This window comes from Python bivittatus, unplaced genomic scaffold, assembly GCF_059951505.1.
Source record: "Python bivittatus isolate LINGU-HERP-01145 unplaced genomic scaffold, Pbiv_v1 ctg000590_np1212, whole genome shotgun sequence".
Classification (NCBI taxonomy): Eukaryota; Metazoa; Chordata; class Lepidosauria; order Squamata; family Pythonidae; genus Python; species Python bivittatus.
This window is the reverse complement of record NW_028277086.1, coordinates 7,707,252-7,732,687: the sequence shown is the minus strand read 5'-3', so window position 1 is coordinate 7,732,687 and position 25,436 is coordinate 7,707,252. Positions and strand designations below refer to the sequence as shown.

Below are 25,436 nucleotides of genomic sequence, written 5' to 3'. Positions count from 1 at the left end.
GCCAACTTATCAAAGAAATGAACAAAAAAGGCTTGTCACATTACTGTCACAGACACCTGCCCACTTACTCACAGCTTTCTATTTTTACCCTGATTCTGACCTGGTTTTGCCAAAGCAGATAATCCCCTTTTAAGGAGGGACAAGGATCGGAGAGTCCTCAGTCCTTCTCCACCACAAGACAGGATGCCTTGAGGGGAGAATGGGACAGGCCCTGAGAGTCCCCAAGCTGGATCCTTTCCCTTCTCTCTAAGCAGAAGTTGCCAGTTTCCAAAGGAAGCAAACCACCTACGAATAACTCTTTTTCGGAAGTAAAAAAAATAAGTAAAAAGTAAAAATGACACCCCCCCTTATCTACATGAATTGTTCTCTTTTGTTTTATTGCTTTTTTTAATTTTTTAATAGAGGTAGTCCTCGACTTACAACCATTTGTTCAGCGACTGTTCGAAGTTACAAAGATGCTGAATGAATGGTGGTTATGGCTGGTCCTCAGAGTTATGGCCATCCCAGCACCTCCTTGGTCACGTGATCGTGATCTGGGCACTTGGCAACCCATTCGCATTTATGACCAGCCACCAATACCCCACAATCATGGGATTGCCATTTGCAGCCTTCCCTGCTGGCTTCCTCGGACAGTCAGTGAGGATGCCGGCAAGGGATTGCAAGTCACTGGAGTAAGTCTCCCCCACTCGCATACCCTCCCCAGCTCCTCTGCACTCGCACGGGCCACTCCTACACTCTTGCACACCCTCCCCGATCTGTGCTGCAACCTTGTGCACCCTCCCCAAACCTCACTGCATGTCCCCCGCACCCCTGCACACCCCCTCACCCCTGCACACCCCCTCACCCCTGCCCCACCCAGCAGCAGCTGCCTGCCTGCCAGCCTGGGAGTTGCAACTTCCTGCCAGCTTCCCCACTGACTTTGGTTGTGGGGAGCCGGCAGGAAGTTGCTTTGCCTAACAACTGTGGGATTCTGTTAATGGCAACTGGGACTGCAGGGATCGCCGTCGCTAAACAATGCAGTCGCACTTTACAACCACACTGCTTTGCAATGGAAAATCCAGTCCCAATTGTTGTAAGTCAAGAACCACCTGAAACATTTATAGCCAAGAAAATAGATCTGTGGGTCTTATGCTTCCTAAAAATCTACAGTGGGGGAGTGAGTTTCATTAAGTCTGAAGCTGCTGGGTGATTGACAGACTGAAATTCATAATATTTTGGATTTCCTATGAAATTAACATGGGTTTGTGGCTGGTTGCCAGCATATGCATGCCCAGAGTTAGCCTAACCACGGTTTAACCAATTAACCCAAGGCAATAGAAACCCCTTCCATAATACTGGTAAGAAAGCAACACAGATACATCTGTGAAGTCAACAGGATTCAAAGCAACTCAAGAGAGCCAATTTGGTGTAGTGGTTAAGGTGCTAGAGGTGAAACTGGGAGACCAGGAGGTCTATCTAAGGTCCTCCCTTAGGCACCAAAGCTGGCTGGGTAATTTGGGGCCAACCACACACTCTCAGCCCTACCCACCTCACAAGGTGGTGGTTATGGGGAAAACAGGAGGTGAGAACATTAGGCAGGTTGCCTTGAGTCACTCAAAGTAACTAAAATAAAATAAAGTCACTCAAAATTCAATAAAAATCTAATAAGAGAGACTACATTTTTTAGCTGCATTAAGTGAACCTGATTATGGCCCACCAATGGAGACCTGAAGAAGTAAACATGGGGGACAATTAAATAGTAAAAGGCAGACTGATTAATTGTCACCGCTGGTTGTTCGCTCTCTTACTGATCTGCCTGAAGAGTTCAAATTTATTTTTCAATTAGGGTTTTTCTTTTTTATCATTTAGTACTGGGGGGGGGGGGATAATTCTCTGCCAAATGCAATGTTTTATTTACTTTCTGTTGCAGAGCCACTGCAACACATTCCAGAGTGCATTTCATCTTAGACTAATAAGGTTCCTCACACACACATTCCCACAAAACAATCACATCACATCACACTACACTACACCACACCACAATCAACAACAGGTTAGTCATAAAACAGCAGAAGAAAACTTAAAATGCCAACTTATTTGTTATCATTCTTGTTTTCTGCTGCTGTGTTTCACAACTCCTCCAGCAGTTAACAACATAAATGCACCTAAAATAACCAGGGTAACCCAAATTAGGCAATTAATTTTAAAAAAATTAAATTCAGTTCAAACATCCACAGAAACGATAACACAAACCATTGATGGATTGATTTTATGGTTTTTTTTAGCCAAAGATTTCAAATATTCTGGGAGAAGTACAACAGGTCAAAATGATAAAAACAACAATAGATATCAATCAAAATTCTAAAAAAAGCAACCATAATAAAAAACCAACCCTCCTCCAAGTTGGATGCTGATAAACCTTAGCTAGAATTGGAAGCCTGGTGAGATAAAACTGTCTTTCAAGATCTTCTAAGAGTCACGAGGAAAGGTTATTTAAGGACTTCTGGGGTGAAGAGTTTCAAAGTCTGGGGGCTACTACAGGAAATGGGAGGAGGAGGAGACCATATATAAAATTCCAGAGCTTCATCCCAAAGACAGACAACATCATTTAATCAATATCAAAAGTCCTCCAGAAGAATGCTACTTTTACTGATTTCCAGAAAGTGGTCAACGATGGAGCAAGTCTGGGTTCAAATGGGTTACTATTCAACCATGCCAGGGCCATAACAGAGAAACCACATCACCAGACCTCAGCTTTCCTTGCCATGCAAAAGTGGGGAATCACCAAAAGCCCCTCCTGGAATGAATTTAATAAATGGATTGAGTCCAGCTGGAGAAGGCAATCTTGCAGATATTTTGGTGCCAATCCATATAGGGCTTTCTAGATCAAAATCTGTAGAATAATGAAAACAGGCGGCACTCAAATGTCTGTGGGTGGATGGATGGATGGACCAACACCAAGAAAGTTTCAGTGGTTCATGAAGTGGCACAAATTGGATTCATGCTTGGCCTGCTCAGTATGATTGTGCAACCCTTCACAAAAACAAAAAAGGGCTTCAGACCACACAAATATGTACCTGTTACAAAGGTCGGCAAGTTTTTAAATCAAACGGGTCTCCCCTGGATCAAACTAGAGTTTCTGAGGTCAGCCATGGTCACAGGATAAGATACAGCAGCCTTACGGAGTTGCAAGAAAGTCCCACTGGAGCATCTTAAGCACTCTTAAGCACTCTTAAGCATATTTTCCTTTTCAATCTGGTGCACAGGACTCTCTTTAGACACTCCCTTGCATACCACAATAGGGTCACAAACCATATTTACGCTTCCCTGGTCATATGGAAAGAAATCAGGAACTTGTAGCCCTCGCAGTGTTACTAAGCTCCTGGGAACCATTACACAAATCTGAAGAGCCACGGGTTCCACATTCCTGTTAAGTATCAAGGCCTGGAGATGATTTTCAAACTCACAGGACTGAATGTACTTATAAAACTTTTTCTGTCTGGGGGCCTTTCTTTAACAGGATTTCTGATCTGGGGAAATTTCCACCTCTTTCAGAATGAATGGCATTTCAAAGACCTTGTGTGGGCCCTTGTTCTTGCCAAACTTTCAGATCTCATACATAGTTTACATAGTTTGAAAAAAAAATGAATGACTGGATAGACCTATTGACAATACTTAATCTGGGTTTAACTTTCACCTAAAAGTGGAAGGCAGGAAAAGAGATACTGTTCTTCCCCCAACAGTGGCTCCTGCTTTTAAAAGCAGAAAGGAAAGAATTGTTCCTCAAAGTTTATCCTGTCACTGGCTCTCAGCTTCATCACATCCTTCATTTCTCCCAATGAGATTCAAGGACAGTTTTTTAGCAGAAGGTGTCCTTACGAAAAGTGGTTTTCCAGGTGGATCTGGCTAATAAGGGAACACCGTGGGCCTGCCCACTCTGGAATCCAAAATAGGATAGGCATGTACAAAAACAACAGAGATCTCTTGTAAATCTCATGCTATTTTTGAAGAGGTCATCTTGATACATCTAGCAGGTGAATTACATTTGCTGAAACTGTCTCTTCCAAAAGTTGTTTTAAGGCAGAGTTTCTCAACCTCAGCAACTTTAAGATATGTGGACTTCAACTCCCAGAATTCTGGGAGTTGAAGTCCACACATCTTAAAGTTGCTGAGGTTGAGAAACACTGATTTAAAGTATGGGAACCCTGTTCTCTTTTACACTAGGCCACACTTTTCAAGTCCCTAACAGGTTTTCCTTATCATAAAGAAAGAGGAGACTATATCTGGGGGGACAGGGCATACAGCTTAGTAAAGCATTTTAGGTGAACCGGTTGTAAAAAAAACTCCTTGAAACATTGAAGCTTTCCGATAGACTAGCGTTTGTCAACCTCAGCAGCTTCAAGATATGTGGACTTCAACTCCCAGAACTTGCCAGCCAGATCTTCATGTTCACTTGCTCCAATTTCTTTCCATCCTTCTTCAAGTGTGATGGTCTGGATTGGATTCAAAGTGGCATCTGGCCAAAGCAATATGAAAAGGAACAATTACATCCCATGAAATTAGGCATATTGTATTTAGGTTACACAAATCTGAATAACTGCTAGTTGGCAGTCAAGGGAAAGAGATGCGTTTACCTCTTCATTGGAAAAGGTGGAAATTGCTGTTGGAAAGAGTCCCAGACTCCTCCTGATCTGGACTAACATGGCTCTCCTTCTCAAACGAAATCAATTGGATAACTTTTCCAAGTGTGGGGCAAAAGCTACTGGGCACTCTTATTTCTGCTTCTCGTCTGTGAACGATGCTGCTGTAAAAGCAGAGAAGCCATGCTTTATGCAAAGCTGGTCATTGCTGGAAGAAAAATCTTCTGAATTGTTGGCTGCTGGCTGGGAGTGGTAATCGGACGCATCTGGAAGGCACTGGACTGTGAGTGACTGCCTGAAAGACAGATGAACATCACTTTGGAGAGAAATAACAGAGATCCACTGGAAGGGAACACTTGCCAAGTTGTGGTTTCATCCCTTCACTTCATTGAGAAATTATTTCCTTCACTGCTCAGCAAGGGAAAACAAACATTTGAGAATGAGCTCTAGTTTATTCAATTTTTGCATCCTATCAGTTTGGTGAACATCAACCAATTCCTCTCTAATGGGTGGTCTTTTCTGCAGCCATTCTTTTTCCCCCAACCCATTTTTTTTGCAATAGTTTCTAGAGCAGCAACATACTGTAAGTTAGATCATATTTGCCAAGTACTATATAATGGTGGCTATTAAGCGTCCATCATTTCTTTGTTTGATCGCTTCTTAATGGTCAATGATGATTAGTTGATAGTTCCTCACTGGGCCCATTGGCTCACTGCTCGTCATCCCATTTTAAATCCTACATCAGTTTAGCTCATGTTGGCTGGGGAATTCTGAGAGTCAAAGTCCACACATCTTAAAGTTGTCAACTTTGAAAAACACTGGTTTAGCCACTCCGTGAATTTAATGAAATGAGCTGTAGTCCATGAAAGCTTATGTCTTTTAATACAATTTCTTATTCTATTGGTGCGCTCAGACTCCTTTTGATCCTCAGATTTGATGGACGTGTGGGCAGGCAGGGAGGCCACAGCGGATATACAATGAAGACTGAACATCCACACATCGTTTGCAATTAAATAAGTGAAAAACTCCCCACCCTACCTAAGAAATTCCCTTTTAAATAAATTACCAGTTGTGAATTCTTTTTTATCAAACTGAAAGAAGAAAGAAAAAAAGTGCAGGATTTTTTCCCCTGCATTTATCAATGCAGATAGATGATAAATAGGTGATAGACAGACAGACAGATGATACTTGTACATCTCCAAGGATTGATTACAGATTTTCTTCCCATTTCTGTGGTACATGTTGGGCACTAGCAAGAAAATACAGCAGAAATGAAAAGCTATATCACACACACACACACACACACACACACACACACACAACATTGCTTGCAATTCAGTTTGAAATACCCACCTGGTAGCCTTTATCAGGAGTGGGTAAAAACCATGCTTTACTTCTTATACTTTAATATCCATATGATAATAATATGGAAGCTGAACTCCATCAGATTACATTTGCCCATAAATGTGGCTTTTTTGTCCCTTTCTCCTACGATTGTGCAAGTGATAACAAATGCCTTCTACACCACAATGCCATTGCGAGCTACCGCAACACTTGCCTATTGATTTCTTCATGCTTCCCTCCACACAGAGTTGTTTAATAAGAAAAAATGCTGTTTGAAACTAAGCCTGATCATCTTAAATATGTTATTTGCTCTGTGAAAGGTTGCTGGATTATGATTAATACAGTGAATAGCTGGGACCTAATAGAGGTGATGCTTCTTTAAATGGGCCAGGCAGTCCACCGTTTCAAGCAGTAAAAATAAAGAGAGAGAGTCATTTCGTCAACTAAACACCACACTCTTTTGCTTTACGTGAAGCTGCTGCTGTTTTAATGGCTCTCTGGTGGTGTTCTTCATCTGCAGGGAGCCAAATTTTATTTTCTAAACAACTAGCCTTAGAAATTATTCTAATTAAACACAATCCTTTCATGTGCATAACATTATTTTGCATAACTTTTTTTTTTTTTAAGTACTCCGCATAATTTACTAAGCACAGAAAAACTCAGAGGGATTTGGGAACCTGAATACATCCCCTGCAATTTTGAATGTTAGGAATTTTTATTCAGCTAGCTGAGTCTTCTTCTTCTTCTTCTTCTTCTTCTTCTTCTTCTTCTTCTTCTTCTTCTTCTTCTTCTTCTTCTTCTTCTTCTTCTTCTTCCTCCTCCTCCTCCTCCTCCATCATCATCATCATCATCATCCAGTTATGAGCCTCCAGAGTGGCTGGAATTTTATTTTTAATTTAAAAAAATGTAATGAAGAAAGATGAGGGATGTGATATAATATGGGCTAGACGATGCTACTGTTAATAGATTCCCAGTTGCTGGAATATCTGTATCCATTAATGGCTCTCAGCTTGAAGTGCTCCAGGCCTCTGTCTTGGATCCTGTGTTGTTCAACATTTTTAATAATGACTTGGATGAGAGATCTGAGGGGACACTTATCAAGTTTCAAAGTGACACAAAGCTGGGAGGGGTGGCTAATGCTTAAGAGGAATGAGAGAGGATTCAAAAAGTTCTAGACAGACTTGAGCTGTGGGCTAAAAGAAATAGGATGGAGTATAACGAGAACCGTGAAGTTCTGCATCTGGGTAGGAGAAATGAAAGGCACAAGAATAAGATGCTTTGGCAGTAATACATGTGAAAGGAATTCCTGTTGACTGCAATAAAAGATGAGCCAGCAGTGTGATGTAGCTGCTAAAAAGGCAAATACTATTTATGGACAAATATAGAGTCCAGATCACAGGAAGTACTGTTCTACTCTACTTTGCCCTTGTTAGATCCCATCTGGAGTACTTTGTCCAGTTTTTGAGCCTCCCTTAAAAAATGACAGTGACAAATTGAAGCAAGTTTAGAGGAGAGCTACCAAGAAGGGGATTGGGAACCAAACCCTATAAGGATCAGTTAAAGGAACTAGGAATGTTCAACTGATAGAACAGATGAACGAGGGATGATATGAGAGTAGTCTTCACATATCTGAAGGACTGTCATGCAGAAGAAGGAATGGACTTATTGTCTCTTGCCCCAGATGGTAGGACCAGGATCAATGGATTGAAACTACATAGAAGGGGGTTCAGGTTAGACATCAGGAGAAACTTGCTATGTGAGTTATGTGCCAGTGGAACAGGCTGCCCCATGATGTGGTGAGTTCTTGCTTACTAGAGATTGGAAGGTCATCTGTCAGAGATGTTAGTGACATCTAACATGAGCTGGGGATTGCACTAGATGACCTTAGTTCCCTTCAAACTCTACAACTCTGTGGGTTTTGCCAGCAGAAGATCCCCATGCAGGTCCACTCTGTTTTGCATGCCACATTCTGCCTTAGCTGTGGCTGTCCCAGTCTGTGATGGAATGGACTTATGAAGGCCAGGCTCAGGGAGATAAGCGTGTTCTTAGTTTGCCAGAGGAGCATGGGAAGTTCAAGAGGATGAGGCTGGCACCTCCCTGAGGAATTCACGGTGTTGTGGCCGGCTGGCTTGGGAGCTAGGGTTCAGTCTGGGGAGATTTTCTGTCTAGAGGTTGTAGCTAATAAACACAGTAGAACTGAATTTGCATTGTCTCTTGGAGTTCTTTGGGCTAAACCTGACACAATCCCATTCCAAATGCTTTGCAAAACCTGGGGAAAATCCCATCCTTGAACTCCTTTGCCGTCCTTTGCCTCAACCTTAGACTTCAGCGATTGACAATTCAGAGGGACAATGCATCCATACCTAATCTTGACACCCTTTCCCACTTTCATCTATAAAACAGTCCAAATTCCTATTTATTGGGGTACCACTATCATTATTCCAATCTTTAAAAAAGACAATCTGGATGAGCTCAGAAAATGATGGTTTAGTCATGCATGGTGAGACCAATTAAGTAAATCTTATATGCTTGGAATCTGGACTGGACACTTTTGGAACAAGAAGACTTTCTTACTAAGGAACAAGCAGGCTTTAGAGCAGAACATTTGACTACTGACCAAGCCCTCCCTGGAGAACCTGCCGTATGAATACAAAATATATTAATAAACTCAAACCTAGTGTATACTAGACCACATCCTGGTATGCCTGGTGGTATATTTACATGCATTTCTTTAAATGCACTTTTGAGTCCACCTCTAGATAAATCTAATAGGAAAAACCTGAGCTTTCTCCCATAAGGAAACATCTGCTCATCTCCAAGCTCCATGTTAACACACACAAGATGCAACCCACAGGGCAAATTTCTAATTGTATCCCCAATTCAGAAGGCAGTTAAGGAGAGCTGTTTACTGTTTGTCCCCCCTCCCCAACTTTCAACGTTCATGTTTACTCTTTAGTCAGATACCTGTACAATGTGTCCTGCTTAGATATAGATTGTCATTAATACTTTATGCAGGTGACACAGAGATTTTATCACAGATCCCAATTGGACTCAGGAGAGTCTTGAGAATCCTCGCTTAGAGCTGCCCCAATAACCATCTTCTGGTTAATTACCGGAAGATAACGATAGTTGCATTTGCCCAAAGTCTCTAGATGAGTAATGGGACATATCTAGGGTAATATAATTGAGCAAATAGTTTGGGGGGGGGGGTTAATTGCTTCAGGCAGGGCAAGGGCCTGAGGAGCAGATGCAAGATTGGCAACATCGGAAGATACAGGAGCTCCCTAAAGTTCTTCACTTGAAAAGAGGTGGTGGTGTTCTTGCTGCTGTTTAACTATTTAATGCTAAGTTGCTGGCTGAGTTTTCATAGGGAGCTGAGCTGAGACCAGACCCCGGGCATTCCCCTTTAGAAACAGTGCAGTCCAATTTCCACAGGGCACTATTGCAGGTTCCCAAGTCTGGCCAAGGAAAAAACTCATATTTGGCTGGCAGTTTTTCATGTCGTTCTACAGCTTGACTTTTGCCAAGGGACTCTAACTCCCTAAGTCGTTCTCGATCCATTTCATAGGGCTTGGAAGTAGGATAAACTACTGACCTATCTCCACACCCTGGACCTTTGGCTATCCATGCTTAGGTGTCCGGTAGACTTCACAGTGAATTGCATCATTGGTGTCATGACGTTGTTATGGGTGTGATGTCACTCCCCCCTCCCCCATGGATGTCCACATATCCATGGGTTGCTATCAAGCTAGGGTGCTTATTAAACAGTGGCCTCTGAACCCTGCATAGCCAAACAAGCTTTAGCTAATCTCTAATGATATTAAGGTCCTGGAGATTGAATCTGAATCTGCCACTGGATGAATACCTGTAATGGGCTGTGAGAAGATTCTGTTACTGCAACCTTACAATAAATGTAGGATTAGTACTTATTATTAGTACTTACCTTTTGGTTTCCTGTCTGGACTACCTCAAAAGGCTGACATCAATCTTGCAAATTGGAAACCGCTTTTGCCCTCCTCTGCCTTTACTTTCCAGAGAATAAAGGAGGGTCCCTTCGGAAATGCTTTCTCCACCCACATCCCTCCTTTGGACTCAGATTTCTCTTATCAGACCATTGTCTAGGCTGCAGCTCTTCCTCCTGTCTCCCAAGGTTATTCTCACACCCCATTACAATGCCTTATCACCTTGGAAGAGCGCAACTATTTTCCCAGGCTTGCTTTAACATCCACTCATTCCTTTCTGTTGGAAGGCAGGAGGAGTCAAAGGAGTTGGGAGTTTTATCATAGCAAATATGGTCTTTTTAGTAACATCCACAGGTCATCCAGATATAGGTGTCCATTGGAGGCCATGTTGATGCTACACAATGGCTGAAAAATCCATAAGAATTGGATCCATGAAAGCAGAAGACTTGAAACCCTCCAGTATTCATGGACCATTATGCTTGGATAAATGATAGCATGTTTCCCCAGCTGAGATACTTGTTAATAAGTTGGGATGAGGTAGTCATTTAATGATATTAAAGTCTCCTTCAAGTTAGAGTTGACTTCTGTGATTTCATAGACATATCCATGTAAGTTCTTTTCGTGGCAGCCATTATATACTTCTAGAATATCTTCTCAACGTCAGAATCTAATCAACAGCCTTGGATTCCTAAGTGAATCCCATCTATTGAGACCAATGCTGAGACAAATGACAATGATGATCTTTAAATATATCCCACAACAGATTCTCATGGCAACTGACACCATCAGACTACTTCCCCACAAAGCAGAATATAATCCCACCAGTAAACATGCCTGAAAAAGCTATAGACGGAAGCTCTGTACCTCAACCTGTTACTCCTTCTTCAATAGACAAATCTAAGTCAATTTCCTTGTGGCTGTTCGAGTTAGATATAGTTCCATCAACATCAGATTTTATTCCTCATAACTTCAGAGAGAGGCTTCACGTGACATTAAATATGCATCCTATCTTTCTCAGTGCCAATTTCTCTACAAGTATGAGGGGACCTGAACTGGGTCTTCTTGGAGCCTAATTTAAAGATCCTATGCTAAGAGTGACAGAGTCTGGCTTCTACTGAGGGCATGATTGAGAGCCAAATGATGGCCTTACCTTCATGGTCAAGTTTGTCTGAAAAGCTTTGGTGGCCCAGAAAGTCACACTGCTGTAACTCTGCTAGGTTGGCAGGTGCCATTCAATTGATTGGATGGCTTAAATACACACATACACACATACGAAATATAGTTAGGTTGTCAGTAAAGTTAAGAGACTGGAAAAAGTCACTAAAATGGTCTGATTATTTAGGATGTCGTAAAAACAGAAACAGGGGAAACATATTTTTGTCTTTAATTCTAGGTTACATTTCCCTGTCTCATTCTCTTTCTCTCTCACACACATACACACTGTATGCACTTTGGTGTGGTAGGGAAGTGCAGTGTATTAGGTTCACAAGGAAACAGATGCTTTGGAGCACACAGAAGTGCATGTATAAGACAGGTCAGCAATTACTTAAATCAAATACCTATTTTTCTGGTACTGAATTGCAGCTGTAGAGGGAAATTGTATGATCCTGGGAAAAGATGCATTGAGTTTAAGTAGTGATTGACAGGTGCGTGCACCCTTGAATACACTGAATTGTTGCACACACACCAGTGTGTGTGTCTGTGTACGTGTGATGAGGGAGAGAATGAGAGTTGTACAATGTGTATTTCCAGCTAGTTTTGCTATGTCATAGACTATATTATGCATAATAATTAAACAATGAACACCTTCAAATTACTTTGAGGATTGCAATTTTCTGGAGCGTACGAGCATTTTAAGGAGGGACTTTTCTTTCTCTCTTCTTTTATTCTGTTTATTGCATCAACAGAGAAGTCAGAAAGCACATCAAATACATTCATACATACAAATGGGAGTTGCAACACAGAACTCTGCATGCCAATTTTAACAGCGGCTATCAATTGTACCTTAGCTTATCTTCCAATAGATGAACACCTATTTTTTGCCAATCAGCCTTGTTTAGACCATGTAATGATTGATGCTAATGATGTTTGTTTGTCCTGAAATCAGGCTTGGGTTGAACAGCTCATCCAATGTTCCCTTTTCTAGAATTATTTTTAGGGCAGTTAAGAGTGAGAAAGGGAGTACTCATATCCCAAAGGCTTTCTTCTCCTTTTCTTTACGCCAGTTGAAAAGAAACATAAAGCAAAGCTGCTGAATTGACTACCAAATTTCTAAAACGGATGCCAGGCTGCCTTCTTTTCCAGTCTTAACTGTTTTTGATAAACTAGGTTTATCCCATTCAAATCTTTCCAGCCTTTGTTCCATCTATCGGTAAACTTGAGTTATATTCATGTGTGTGAGTGTTTATTGGCTTGAATTCCATAAAAAGTACCAAGGAGTATCTCTCATTAATTTATTGATCCTGCCACTGGGCTTCTTCTGTGAAAGGCTAATTATAACCTACTGAATAACAGAAATGATGTTATAAAAACAATGATGCAGCCTTGAGTATCTCCTTCCTTGTTAGCTGCAGTAACTTCCCTCCCTCAAACCCCCATTTTTTGGGTCCTCAATTCTTTCTTCACAGAAATGTCAGTTTCTCCTACACCATTCTTGCTTTCAGGTTTTATACAGAAAGAGGCTCCAATGGTTAGTTTCATATTCTATGCATAAGAAAAAGACAAGGCTTTGGAAATGGAATCTCTGGAAAAATCTCTAATGCTAGGAAAGATGGAAGGAAAGAGAAGAAGACGATAACCAGCAGCAAGGGGGGAAGGACTCAGTTACAGCAAGCTCTGAAGAGCCAGGTTGGGACAGATCATCCTGGAGAAGGTCTATCTACATGGCCTCTAAGCATCACCACCAAGCTGATGGCACCTAATCAATCAATCAATATGAATACCTAGCTCTGTTGAGAAGTCTATAATGATTAGAAAGGTGGGAGGAAAGAGAAGAAGAGGACGTCCAGCAGCAAGGTGGATGGACTCAGTTATGGTGGCGATGGATGCACCATTGAAAGACCTGAAACAGCAGGTGAGAGAAAGATTGCCATGGAGAAAATTTACCTATGTGGTTGCTAAGAGTCAACAACAATTTGATGGCACATAATCAATCAATCAATCAATCAATCAATCAATGTGGGTTGCAGCCATTTGCTGAAAGGAAATATTGAGTTCAGATCTGGTTTCTGTAGAACTGCATGGCTCAGCATCTGATTAGTTATAATACGCATTCTTCTTCTCCCTCTCTCTCTATCTCTCTTCACACCTATATTTAAGACTATGGTAAAGCCAGCAAAATAAATCAAGGAGAAATGTTGATATTTGCATATACTACTGGTACTAGGAGAGGCTGAACTGGTGCATTGTTGGGGAGTTTGATGGATTTCAGAGGATGGCTTTGAATGTATCAAACATTTGGCAAATGGAACATATTGTGCATAAATTGGGGAGCATTAAAAGTGTCTCATTGCTGTCTTATCCATGGCTGTAACTGTTGCATAGAAGCCCAGCTAAAGTAATGCATTCTGGAAGAAGCTGAAAGAAGTAAAGTTACTTTTTCAGTCCACCAAAGTTATATGTACATTATGCAATTCCTTACAAGTACTATGAAATTATTTCCTGTGGAATTTAGCAACTCAGATTAAGGATTGCAAATAGATCTGTTCTTCCTAATGTCTCCCTATTTTCCTCAGATCTCACCTACGCTTCTTCTGTGCACTAAAAATGCATTACCAGATCTATTCACCATTAATAATCATTAGATTGGATTCAGATAAGGTCATCCTTGAAGTAGACTCATTAAAATGAGCAGGATTCAAATCTGATCATAATGCCAACATCTCTTTGGATAATGTAAATCATTACTCAAATATGGAAAGGTAGATAGGAAAGTTAGCATATCAAGAAGAAGGCCCAAATGTTCTAGCCTTCTACATGCAGGAGGATGGAGAGAAGGCATGATCTAGGAGACAGTACTGAGTTTCAGATTTTTGTCACCTCTCTCTAGACACAAACTCATGTTATTTTCAAATATTCTGACACTAAACTATGCAAAGACAATATGATAATTAGGCCAAATGGAAGTGTCCAAAATGTGTTCAGGTTTTCAAGAACCTTTTTCAGATAATGGTTAGATATCCAAGAAGGCACAGAGTTGCAGTAGATATATAATGAGGTTGACCTTGAAGCTGTGTCTACAATAGGTTAAAATCTTAGATGGAATATTGGGAAGTTTTCAGGCATTCAGACTGGATCTTTTCAGGTATGGTTGTATCGTTAATTTACAGTAATGACAGTTCCACAGTTGACAGAAAACAGAATCAAATGGAAACATTTCTAGAACCCTATTTTTAGAAATATAAAATTCAGTTGTTGAAAACTGTTTACACCTTTAACAAGTTACACAGGACCCATAATGGATGGAAAAACAGATCTCCAAACAATAAAATGTTCAAATTAGTTGAAAACAATCCATTCTGTCTCTCCCTTACTTTCCATGACATCAGTGAACCCTTATTGTGCCAATTTACTTATACATTTTTCCTGTCACAAAATTGTATGAATAACGCCCCCCCCCAAAGATTGGATCTAGACATAATTACACAAATGATTGAAGTCAATGTGAATTCAACTGCTCAAAATCAACTTGTCTTGCTGATTTAATATGTGACTGTTCTGGATCTAAAAAGAAAGTAAAGACCTTCTTAAGTTAAGCTCTATTGGTGACCTGATGTCCATGTAGTTTTCTTAGCAACAATACAGAACTAGTTTGTCATTGCCTTTTTCAGCAATTGTTTAAATTTCCTCACCTACAGCCTGGAGTTTCCTGCTTAGCTCTTAAAATCAGCCACGTTTGCTAGGTTTTGCCTTTTGCTGCCCTGGACCTAACCAACATTAATTTATGCTATGAGGTGGGATCATAGCTATGACCTAGATGAATCTGAAAGTAGGTGTCGCATGTTGAATGAAAAAAAGATATCTCAAAAGCTATTATTTTCCATAAGAGAGAAAAAGCAGAATGACTGAGAAGAAAAATATATTGAACTTGTTGGAAAAATAGCAAAGTTCACGTATCTGGGAATAATAAATGGATCGATGGATGAACAGTTTTGCTATTTTAACAGACCTTACAATTCACCATCTTAAAAAGCCTCACCATAATAAAACTTGGGTGAAAGACTGGTCTTTGAGACCATTTTTTAAAAATGTTTAGAACAGCATTTACCAACTAAATGTCCTCAAGATATTCTGAAATTCAGCTCCCATATCCTTACCCAGTACAATCATTGACCAGGGATTAAGAAGATTAATACCCAACACAGCTACAGGGCACCAAGTGTTGCATGAGGCATAGTAGAAGAATCCCCAAAAATATCTCAGTTTCAGAAGAAGATTTGAAGGTAAACAGAAGAATCTTAGAATCATGGAACGTAATAATCAGATGGATGGTACCTTAGAAATGATCTACTCCAAGGACTGGACAATAACAAATATGGCTATTTTAATAGCTTGTGGACAGGGAAAAAAAAGGAAAAAGGAAAAAGGAAAAAGGAAAAAAGGAAAAAGAAAAGAAAAGACTTTAAAAAAAATTCTGGGACTAATTCATCCTAAATTATGAGTAATATTTTTTCATTAATAACATTGTTTTAATGCAAAGTCACTATGTACTTAATTGATTATAGAAAGGCCTTTGTGCCAATCATATTAAGCTGTGGAATGTATTTAGAAAAATCGGAATCCCAGAAACTCTCATTGTCCTTGGGAAAATCCAAATGCAGGTCATGAAGACGCACTATGGACAGAACATGATGAAACAGACTGACTCCAGGTTGGCAAAGGAGTATGAAAAGGCTGCATGTTCTTCCCTTATTTATTCAACCTGTATGCTGAATATATATATTAATGGAAGCTGGATTGGAAGAGGATGAGTGTGGTTTTAAAACTGGAGGAAGAAACATCAATAACCTGGGCTATGCTGATGACACTACCCTGTTAGCCGAAAATGCAAAGGATCAGCAAGCTCTAGTACTGAACATCAAAGAGCACAATGAAAAAATGGGACTAAAACTAACTATATAAAAGACCAAACTAATGACAACTTGTAGAACAACCAGTCTTAGCATTGGCAATGAAGATACCAAAGTGGTGGATTGCTTCTGCCATTTGGGACAAACCATCAACAATAAAGGAACAAACAGTCAAGAAATACTCCACAGACTAACACTTGGTAGAACAGCCATGAGGGCCTTGGAAAAGATACTCAGATGCCATGATGTCTCTATACCTACAAATATCAGAATCATGCAAGTCATGGTATTCCCTGTGTTACTCTATGGAAGTGAAAGTTGGATTTTGAAGAAGCAGGATAAGAAGAATACTGATGCTCTTGAACTTTGGTGTTGGAGAAGACTCCTTAGAATACCAAGCAAACAAACCAATGGGTCATTGATCAAATCAATCCAGGCTTCTCACTTGAAGCACAAATGACCAGGCTCAAATTATCCTGCTTTGGACACTTTATGTGAATACCTAAATCTCTGGAGAAGGCTCTGATGCTGGGAAAGGTGGAAGGAAAGAGAAGAAGAGGACGGCCAGTGGCAAGGGGGATGCACTCAGCTACAGTGGTGATGAGTGCACTGTTAGAAGACTTGAAAGGCCAGGTTAGGGACAGATCATCATGGAGAAAATCTACCTATGTAGTCATTAAGAGTTGACAAAGACTTGATGATATAATCAATCAATTTAATGGAAAGAGCAGGAGAAGCTGTAAGGAGATGCTGTAACTCTGATACTGCAGAGTTATTAAAATGTACTGGTTTCACAGTGAAATTTTTGAGCTGGATTAATAAACCTGCAGCATACACTAAATCAATTTTGTGGGTACGCTCATATTTTCTCTAGAGCTACGTTGTCATGAATACAGTTTAGTTAAAAATCAGGGTAACAAGCCAAACCCTCAAAGCCAGTATCTCCACATTGCTTATTCCATTGTTTGATGTTCAGTATGTTTTATGCTTATGTGTGAAACAGAAAAAAAAAAGAAATCTTCAATTGCATTTAAAAAGGTGGTACAGATGTTAATTCAAGCTTTTAAATCTGTCTAATAAGATTCCACATAACCCTTTAGCCTTTTCTGACTGCTGTTGCTTCTCTGTCTTCCCCTTCTTTTCTTACTACAGTGGATTTTTAAGAGAGAGAGAGAGAGCTGGAGTAGTTACACAGTATCTTTTGATGGGGAGGGCAAAGAGCTGCCTTTTGGGAAGAAAGGTAGGATATAAATCAAATCCTTCGCAATAATAACCTGGAAGCACTTTTAGTCTAGGTGCAACCCAACATCAATTTATTAGACAGCCTTCCAATAGCCATTTGTGTCAATAAACAGCACATTTCAATCATCAATAAACCAGCAGAGCTCTACATACAAAACAGTGCCAACATCTGGATTTTAAAAAAATGAACAACCAGATCACTGAGACCAGCAAAACTAAAAGCAACAGCTGTTGTGTCAAACATGCTGCAACTGATAAGGAGTCTGGTGATGAGAGTCTTCAAAACCTGATGTCATCTTACTTGGGGAAAATTCATCCAACCTATGAAAGAATGTACAGTTCACCTTGGGGAAGGTATGAGAGAGCCATTATGGAGGGACTGGGACAAGAGACTATACTGTCCAGAGCTAGAAGGAAGTGTGAGGAAGAAACTCAAAATAACCCTGATTTGCTTTTGTTTAGTATAAGATGAGACAGAAGAGATCAACTTGGACAGGCTTTCAAGGTTGATGTCAGCCCTTTGAGGTAGGCCAGGTCAAGAAATAGGCACAGAAGATCTGTTCTTTATTGCAGTAATGTAGAATGAGAGGATCTAGAAAGCCTTTCTAAGTTTCTCTCTCTCCCAGACAGGAAGGGATGGAGGGATGGATTAAATATAAAGCCACTTTTCCCAAGACTAAATTTAATGCTACAGGAGCAAGCATTCAAGAAATACGCCACAGACTAGCACTTGGTAGAGCAGCCATGATGGCCTTGGAAAAAATATTCAGTTGCTGTGATGTCTCTATACCTAGAAAGATCAGAATTATGCAAGCCATGTGACACTCTGAGGAAGCAAAAGTTGGACTTGAAGCAGCAGGATAGGAAGAGTATTGAAGCTTTTGAACTTTGGTATTGGAGAAGACTCCTGAGGATTCCATGGACAGCCAAGAAAACAAACCAATGGATTGTTGAACCAATCAACCCAGAGTTCTCACTCGAGGCACAAATGACCAGGCTCAAATTATTCTACTTGGGACACATTATGCGAAGACCCAGCTCTCTAGAGAAGGCTGTAATGCTGGGAAAGGTGGAAGGAAAGAGAAGAGGACAACCAGCATCAAGGTGGATTGACTCACAGTGGTGATGGGTACACCATTAGAAGACCTGAAGGACCTGCTAGGAACAGTTCATCATGGAGAAAACCTATCTGTGTGGTCACTAAGAGTCAACATTGACTTGATGGCACATAGTCAATCAATCAAATATAATGTTCTCATTGTTCTTTTAATAACCCACTTCTAACTTATCCATGAATACTGAACTGCAGGGAAGTTTAGCCTTTTCCCAAGAAAACACTTTACATGGTTTTAGGCTGTTCAGTCAACCTAAACAACATTGTAGGATATACCCCAATATCCAGTGCTGCCTACCAGGATTCCTTGCAGAAAAGTAATGGACTGTTTTTGGACTGTTTTATTGTTCACATGTTTCAGGACAGTTGGTGACAAGAAGCAGTATATACAGATTTTTAATAATAGCAAATACTGTAATAAAACTTAATGGTTTCTCATTTTATGTACACCATTTCCTGGCGAGGGTTTATCGATTTATAGGTCAAGGAGATTTTAGCTTGAAATAATCACTTGGGTTTGAGCAAAGCACAAAATTAAACACGTAACATTAAAATGAGATTAGAAACAAGAAAAGCAAGGGAATAATACTTCCTTAAAATGTAGTAAGTAAATACAAGCCATCAGTTTTACTAAAATCTTCTGCATATCTTCCTCAGAGTAAATCTTGCTGAGTGATACGTAGCTTTCTCTAATGCAAATTTCTACAGATGGTGTGCCTCTTCACGTTGAAGGTCGAACATCCAAAATGTAAGCATCTAATTGCTAGCAATTTGATTTCTGATAAGATTAAACCAAGCAATTTGGTTTTATATAAAGCTGATAGAGCTTTCATTTTGGTTATGCCTTGAATTCTTTTTCACAAGAATAAATAGCTGACGGTTTTAGCTGACATCAGTGGAGAAGTATTGTGCTTCCAGCATTCGATGTAGGGAAATATATATATATATATATATATATATATATATATATATATATATTTCAAGAAGTAATATATATCCATTAAGCATTGATTGCTGTAAACTGCTTGAACATTTCACATTTTGCATTGGTCAGCACTGCTGAGTGAATGGAGAAGGAGTATTTTTCACATACACATTCATTATTTTTTAAAATCAAATTATGAATGAAACATGGCTATATATACACAGCTCAATTTTAATGTGCAAATCTTATTTTAAATCTTTAATATCCAATCTGCTCCAAGTCACTCCACCACCAGGGTAATGAAGTACGCTTTCAGCTTTTCCTCCAGAGATATGGGAATCCCTGAAAAATCTTGTTGGTTTGTCTTAGTTACCCTACTTAATCTTAAGAAAATCTTCAATCAATAATAAAAGAAAGGTGGATATAGTCCTGAGAGCAAAGAGGGACCATTAAACTGATCAGTTAAATTGGCTGCCAAAGAAATCTGTGGCAAATATCTTCCATATCTTTATCCTCTGCCCGACTTCTCATGAATCTTATTAAAAGTCTACTGCTTGGATTCAGTATTTGTTCAAAATGTTTTTCTTCAAAAAGCTTCTGTACCATTCTGGGCATGCTAGGCTTTTAAAGGATTTAACAACACTGGAAGAGATCCTTTGGTTACCTTGCATTATTTTTTAAAGAGAAAGTGTGATCCCTATCTGCTCCTATCCGATCTGGTGAATACTTCTGCAGATTTTATTTTAAAATCCTTAGAAAAAAATAGCCCAGACTATAAATCTGTAGAATGATAAATGGAGTAGGCCTATCATATCTACTTACCTCTTACAGCAAGCGATCTGTATCTCACCAGTAGACACAGACAAAATAAAACTAGTCACGCTCTCACTTTTTCAAATATATAGAAATACATGTGATTAGAACATACAGAAGGAAATACTCATCCAATAAATCATTATTTTGCAGTCATATGTGCAAAACAATACATTTTCATGTCTTCCAACTTCCTGTGGCCCAGCTGTCTGGTTAGGAGAGATCCCTAAGTAATGGATGCTCTTTCCCATGACAGTGTTACTGAGGACACTGGTGTCAGAAGTACCACATTGATTACATGACCCCAGCAGCTCCTTTCTACAGAACTGACCAGGATGATGTGGGATTTAGCTATGTGGACACAGCTGCTCTTGACACTCCAATTATACATTACAGAGTCTTGTGGCCTGTCAGCTTCTGACTGCACATGATAAAGGCAGAAATATTCTCTTGCCTGGGTTGACTCCATGGCCCATTGGCTCCAAAATTTTGAGCAGCAGATCACCAGTATGCTTGCCTACGTGCATGATCACACTTGTGTGATTGGTAGACCCTTCCTTTGGATTCAATCTGGGAAGAAGATGTAAGATGTATGTAAGATGGATATAAGCTTGAATACTTAAAGTCCTTCCAATTTGGTGAATCTGTATTTGGCCACAAAGGGCAAAGTTTTTAATATGTCACCCTCCCAGTAAGGGTAATTGAAAGGTCACTACATTGGAGGTGGGTGGCTATGATAAATTTAAATAATAAATAAAAAAATAAATTATACATCTCTTTGATGAAGGTCAGAGGCTTGGAGCGGTTCAGTTTCAGATTTCCTCTGCATTTCCTGCAGTGAAAGCCAAGAAGAGTGACCACCTAAGGTTGGAAGAAGACCATTGCTTGTGGTGGGAAAATAATTTGCCAATCCTGCTTTCACCCCCACTATCCCATTTACCCTTTCCATGGTGGTAAGAATGACATTGCTTACACTCCAGCCAACAGCTGGCCAGATATCCTCTTCATTTTTTTCTGAAGCAGTCCTCACAGCAGTCTACAGTGAGATGGCTATTGTGGTAGCCTGTAGGTCTATAAGGTCCTTCAAATCTCCGTATAATATGTTGCCCTGAGGATCTGCCCTGAGTGATGGCTACAGAGCAGCTAGATATAGGAAGTAACCCTATAAGGGCAGAAATGGATGGTGACAAGTGGACTTTGCGTCAATGTGCCCCCTATTCTCATAATCTACTCAAAGGGGTTACTTCCTTTCAGCTAAGGCTCTGGGTGGCTTACTGTTTGCCTTTGGTGGATAATCCACAAAGGGCTAAACAGTGCCCATCTTCAATTGTGAATGAAAGACATCTTAATTTATCAGTTTGGTAAACAGGAAAAGTCAGAATCTGAATATGTTGTTTGAATTATCAGTAATACAAGCATGGGTATTTGTGATCTATTAAAATGTGTTTAAAAGAAAGAGATGCTTCAATTGAGTGACAATTTCCCCTAACCTGTATTTTTGGAAGCCAGCTTCATCTTCCCATCCATTAAAAACCTGAGGCTGTCTGTTACACTGGGAAAAGCATTTATTTTTCCAATCGTGCATGGCTAAATTAGGGTTTGCAAACTGTACTGTAAGGTATACACATAGTCACAAACACACATAAGACAACACACAATTATTTCCCAGTTCATGAAATGTGCTTTTCCTATACTGGTAAATCTGAGGGTGAAGAAAATATTCTGCTCATCTGGGAACATTTTTTTTCAGCTACCACTGATGACTCCTGCTTCCCTTGAGAGGTGTGTAGACAAAGGATGGTTTGAAGATAGAGTTTCTCATTTGCTGTTGTATTCACCACAAGATACCTTATGCCTTTGGCACTGAAAAAGGGGTTTTTTTTTGCCACCACTCTCTCTCCAAATTGAAGCTTGGAGGGATTAGAAGAAGAAAAAAAAAAGGGGGGGGGGAGCTAAAAAGAAATGTGATTGTATCAGAATCGATTAAGCCTGCTGTAATTCTCATTCACTGATGACAGACTTTTATCTCAGAATGAGTTTTCCTGAAACATTTAAGAAAAAGTCTTAGCACTTTTAATAAGTCAGACCTCAACATTTCTGTCTTTTATTCTTTGACTTTCAAAACTAGAGTGAGAAAGAAGGCTAAATTAATAAATAGAGGGAAACAGCAGACAGAAAAGATTGGCTATTGGGATGAATACTTTGATTAGGTTTAGGGCAAGCAACAGAAGAATATAAAGGTTCTAACTAATTCACACTAACAAATCTGAAGAACAACACAGTGGCCAACAGATTGAAAGAGGTCAGTCTAAATACCAATACCAAAAAAAGGAGACTTTACAGAGTCTGCAAACTATTGTACAATATCCTTAATTTCAGACATTAGCAAAATAATATTTAGGATCATCCAGAACAGATTAGAACCATGCATGGAAAGATGTTCAAGGTGGCTTTAGAAAAGGCTGAGGAACATGAGACATTATTGCTGATGCCCTCTGGATAATTGAGAAAGCCACAGAATGCCAAAAAGTCAGTATGGGCTCCATTTATTATAGAAAAGCCTTTGACGGTGTCAATCATGTCAAGATGCACAATGTGCTTAGAAAAATGGGGATTTCAGAACATCTCATTGTTCTCATGCAAAATCCAAATGTACCTCAGAAAGTCACAGTATGGACAGAACACAATGAAACAGACTGGCTCCAGGTTGGCAAAAGAGTGAGGCAAGATTATATATACTCCTCTTATCTGTTCAACCTATATGCTGAATATATATTGAGCGAAGCTAGATTGGAAAAAGATGAGTGGGATTTTAACACTGGAGGAGGAAACATCAATAACCTGTACTTGGCTGATGACAAAAGCTAATAATTTACATGGTGTTTAACAGAGGTATTTCAGAGAAAACAACAACTGATGTTCCTTCAAGTGGACCATACAAGGTTTTCTTCTTCTTTTGCTTTCATAGATATAGGTCAGCTTTTGAAAGTTATATCTGATTTTTCATTTATGAGGTCAAAATATTGTTTAGCCTGGCTTTGGTGGAGAGAAGAAGGCTGCCATTATCTTCAGCAACATACAAGTAATGATAAAGAAGAGCTTTTGTTCCATCAAAGGCTCTTCCTGCTGCTTCTGCAGCAACTGGAAAGATGCTCTAGGTTGGAGCATTGAAGGTCTTGGGTTCAGGAAACCCTCATGCTGCAGTACCTTTAGTGGCCTAGGAACTGGGCCACTTCAGGTATATATCTGTTTCCAGGGGCTGGTTTTTATTTTATTTTTTTCTAGACAAAAGTGGGACCTGCAAGCAACTTCCCCTTAATGCTTCTGATATCGCAGCACTCTGGGATACCCTGCTTGTTGAGTTGGATTCCTTATCTGAAGAAAAAAAAGTGCAGGATCAAGTTGGAAATTGGAGGAGGAGTTTAAGGGGAAACTGAGAAATACAGGAGGAATGAGAGAAGGAAAGTAAGAAGCTGGGTTAAACAGTGGATAGGACATTGCAGCAGTTGATGGAGATGAACACTTCCGGAGTTCTTATGATCCCACAATTAGCTTCCAATAAATCACTGAAGGAGCAAGAAACTTGAAAGGGCAAGATATGAGACACAGTGGCAGCTTGAAACAGAGATTTTGGAGGAGTAGAACTTCCCCTGCATTATATACACACATACATTGTAAAGGATGAAGCAGGACATGCAAAAATCAGCATTTTCCCAGGTAAAGAGAATGCCAGTTGTCACCCAAGGCCACCCTAGGGAATGGCGAAACAAGCCTACATAAGGGTATTGATTTCTGTGTCCTGTAGTGGACACAGTGGACTAATGTTCTATGCACAGATACCTTCATCCTTGCCTGCAATAGAGAGACAGATCTTGTCAGGTCATTACTGTGGATCTTCTGCTAAGTAAACCAGGTGCAGAATAGCGGACTAAGTGTCTGGAAAACCAAGATTTGCATCCATGTCTGTCATTGCTACTTAAATCATCAGCATCTTCAATAAAAAAAAAAGACACTCTAAATCTCCGTACATAAATCAATGCAAATCTTCAACACTTCTGGAGTTCTTATGATCCCACAATTAGCTTCCAATAAATCTTTGATTACCAGCTTAAGCTATAGATTGGAACCCAGGGTGAAGAGCAGCTGTCTCCTGCTCTTGACTCTGACACTTGCAACACAACATTAAAAAGTTACAAATACTGAAGAAAACTAAGGCAGTGCCTATTTATTATTGATTTGGTATCTACATATGTATGTATTGCATTTGTCACTCACTCCTCTTCCAAAGTACTCGGTGTATTTTACCATTCTCCATTTTACCTTCATAATCATTTTGTGAGTAGATTCACCAGGAAGATAGTGACTGGGCCCAAGTTTCTCAGAAAGTTTCATAGAGGAGAGGTAATGTTTGAATCTAGATCTTTCTAGTCCTCATGTGATGTTCTAACTACTCTTCCCCAATTTAATACCTTCTTGATATGTTGGTGGGGGTGTTGACAGGGAGGTCAATGATGTCAAAATAGTGACTAAAACTGGGCAATTGAAGCCCCATCGTGTCCCTTTTTATATTCGTATGATATCTGCAGTACACATTATGAAGGAGTGGGGCTTTGTCTGGCTGGGCCCACTGTTTTGACTTCATTGTCTGCCCCTGTGGACATCCCTGTGTGTTGGGACTAAAAATCCCAGAATTATCAAGGAACATGGCCAATTCTATTGTAGGAAGTCACCAAGATGACCTTGGAGAAAGCAGCCGGAAGCTATTAAAACAACAGCAGGTACAGAAAAAGCAAGTGTTAAGTCCAGAAGGGCAAGAAAGTATTAGAAAGAGACTCAGACTGACTTTTTCTGATTACCTGGGATATAAGAAGGAGGGAAGGGAAAAGGGACTTGCAAGATTCAGTGAAGCATCCTTATCTGGCCTACCTAGTAGAGTTGATGATTGTCCCAAAACATTTGAAAGGCACTAAATTGAGATTATTCTAACCCCTAATCTCCAGTGGTGGTTCCAATGCCTCATAAATGCTAGAAGTCTTGGCTTTCATGTTAGATGAAGAAAACATAATGGTCTACCTTGCTCTCTGGGAAATTGTAGTTAATTGGAACAAACAATTCTGATTTAAATGGCTCAGTGATCTTTATGTGTGTGTCTGTGTGTGAGGCAGCTTATGGTGTCCTCAAACAAATTGAGTAAGTGCTGTTACTCTAGTCATAACCAGATGGACTGTTGCTGCCAATGCAGCTGCTGGAAGCTATGGCTGCTGATTACGCCATTAGTAGTGGGCAACAGAAACAATAATGTATGGAAATGTGGCTTCTAGTTTCCCCTGTTTTCTTCTCCTGTGGGAT

The 25,436-nt window shown here is 39.9% G+C and overlaps 1 pseudogene; it reads right to left on the bottom strand.

Annotated features, from left to right (window-relative positions):
- The window catches only part of LOC103064062 (4-galactosyl-N-acetylglucosaminide 3-alpha-L-fucosyltransferase 9-like), a 32,385-nt pseudogene extending 7,746 nt beyond the window's left edge, over positions 1 to 24,639 (bottom strand).
- Between the last annotated feature and the right edge of the window lie 797 nt (positions 24,640 to 25,436).